This window comes from Montipora foliosa, chromosome 8 (assembly GCF_036669935.1).
Source record: "Montipora foliosa isolate CH-2021 chromosome 8, ASM3666993v2, whole genome shotgun sequence".
In the NCBI taxonomy this organism is placed as follows: domain Eukaryota; kingdom Metazoa; phylum Cnidaria; class Anthozoa; order Scleractinia; family Acroporidae; genus Montipora; species Montipora foliosa.
The window spans coordinates 8,497,297-8,499,796 of record NC_090876.1 but is presented as its reverse complement, the minus strand read 5'-3'; the positions used below and the strand labels follow the sequence as shown (position 1 = coordinate 8,499,796).

Here is a 2,500-nt window from a genome sequence, read left to right as displayed (position 1 = left end):
CATTGGGGGCCTGTCCGGGAGAGGAATTCATTTGTTTGCTGACTACAGAAACCAGGAAAGGACAATTCAAGAAGGAGTTACACCTAAAGTAAGAAGAACTGTACAAGAGAGTATATTGTGTTTTTGCTGTGGAATACTGCTGTGAAAATGGAGAAATTTATTCAGCTTGGAGAAAAGTTCGGATTGGAGGGAGAAAAGCTGCTCGAGTTTGTAGAGAAGCAACAAAAGTTAGAACAAGAAAGAAGAAAGGAAGAGGAAGAAAAAAGAAGGGAACAGGAAGAAAAAGAAGAAAAACGCAGACAATTGGAAGAGGAAAGAGAAGAAAAGCATAGACAGTTTGAAGAAGAACGAAGAAGGGAACAGGAAGAAAGAGAAGAAAAAAAGAGGCAATTACAAGAAGAAAGAGAAGAGAGACGTCGAATGCTTGAGGAGGATAAAAGAAAGGAAGAGGAAGAGAAAGAGGAAAGGCGCAGAAGGGAAGACGATGAGAGAGAAACTAGGCGACAAGAACGCGAACTAAGAAAATTGGAGATGGAAGCCGAGCTGTTGAAACAGAAAGAGGCTATTGAAGCGGCAAGAAGAGAACATGAGCTGGGAGATTGCACGTTTGGCTGTGGAGAATGCTGACGGACGTCCTGAAGTGAGAGAGGATCGGATTAAGGCACCTAAACTCCCCTCGTTTGTTGATGGTAAAGACGATTTGGACGCGTATTTGCAGAGGTTTGAGAGATTTGCGGAGACGGCTAAGTGGAAAAAAGATGGATGGGCATCGAAGCTCAGTGCTCTGTTGTCTGGACGGGCACTAGAAGTGTATTCACGTCTATCGGAGGACGCAGCTAAGGATTATGACAAGGTAAAGATTGCGTTAATGAAGAGATATGACCTTACCGAAGACGGCTATCGTCGAAAATTTAGAGCATCCAAACCAGAAGTCGACGAAAGTCCGGAGCAGTTTATTGTGCGACTGGACAGATACCTGTTACGGTGGCTAGAGCTTTCGAATACTGCGCGAAGCTTTGATGGTCTTAAGGACTTGATCGTGAAAGAACAATTTATTGACTCTTGCCCTAAGGATTTGGCAATTCACCTGCGAGAAAGGGCACCAGAGACCATAGCAAAGATTGCGAAGATCGCTGACCAGTACTTGGAGGCTCATGGTAAACATTTGTTCAGCTCAGCGAGCAGAAAGCCAACAGTGCAGCCTGAGAGGGACGAAGCCAAGAACATGCAGATTAATCCACCATCTCTGCATTGCTTTAAGTGCAACACCCGAGGTCATAAAGCTGTCAACTGCCCAACCCTAACAAGAAAGTGTTTCCTATGTGGTAAGCAAGGTCATGAAGCTAGAAACTGTCGATCAGGTGGACGCAGATCAGGAGGACAAAGTAAGGATGGTAACCCTGTGCAGCGTGGTCAAGTGAGTGCCAGTTGTTTAGTTCAGCCACCTGAGGTTAAACCTACTGATGAAGAAGTTAAGGCATGTATTAAAGATGATAAGTTGCTGTTAGCCTGTGGTAAGAAGATTCCATTGTTGAGTAGTGCTTGTGTTGAACCGTTGACTGGAGTGATAAGGAAAATGCCTGTCGTGAAAGGTAGAGTTGGAGAGAAGCCTGTTGATGTCCTGAGAGATACCGGTTGTAGTGGAATTGTAGTAAAGAGGGACCTTGTGTCTGAGGATCAGTTTACAGGTGAATTTAATGTTATGCTGCTCATTGACAATACGGCAAGGAAAGTTCCCATCGCAAAGATTGATGTTGATACACCTTATCTTAAGGGCCAAGTGGAAGCGCAGTGTCTTCCCGATGCTGTTTATGATTTAATTATTGGTAATGTACCAGGCGCAAGAGCCGCTGACGACCCAGACCCAAGCTGGCAAGTTCCTGTACAAGAAGCTTGTGCTGTAACCACGAGAAGTCAAGCTAAGAAAGCTGGAGAACATATTCCGTTGAAGGTACCGGATACCAAAGAAAGTCCTGTAGTTGATAGAGAAAAGCTCAAGGAGATGCAGCGTGATGACGAGAGCCTACAGAAATTTTGGGAGAAAGATGACGTAGTTGTGAGAGGCCAGGCTGAGACTTCATTTGAAGTGAAAGGTGGAGTTCTGTACCGCGTCTACAAGCATCCTTATGTGAACGGAGGTAAACCCCTGAAGCAGGTTATGGTTCCTGTGCAGCTGAGAAGTCGAATAATGGAAGTAGCGCACGGATCGATCATGGGAGGTCACATGGGAATAAAGAAAACGACTGATAAGATTCAAAGCGCGTTTTATTGGCCAGGCATTCAAGGGGACGTGACTCGTTATTGCAAGTCCTGCGATGTATGTCAGAAGACAGTTAACAAGGGTTCCGTACCAAAAGTTCCCTTAGAGAAGATGCCATTAATTGACAAGCCATTTAAGAGAGTAGCAATCGACCTGGTTGGACCTATTGTTCCCCCGAGTGAGGACGGTCATAGATATATATTGACATTGGTCGACTTTGCAACTCGTTATCCTGAAGCT

The 2,500-nt window shown here is 44.9% G+C and overlaps 1 protein-coding gene across 5 annotated transcripts in view; it reads right to left on the bottom strand.

Moving 5' to 3' along the window:
• The window catches only part of LOC138012963 (coiled-coil domain-containing protein 93-like), a 298,808-nt gene that overhangs the window by 15,649 nt on the left and 280,659 nt on the right, over positions 1–2,500 (bottom strand). The gene's annotated exons all lie outside the window — the stretch shown is intronic.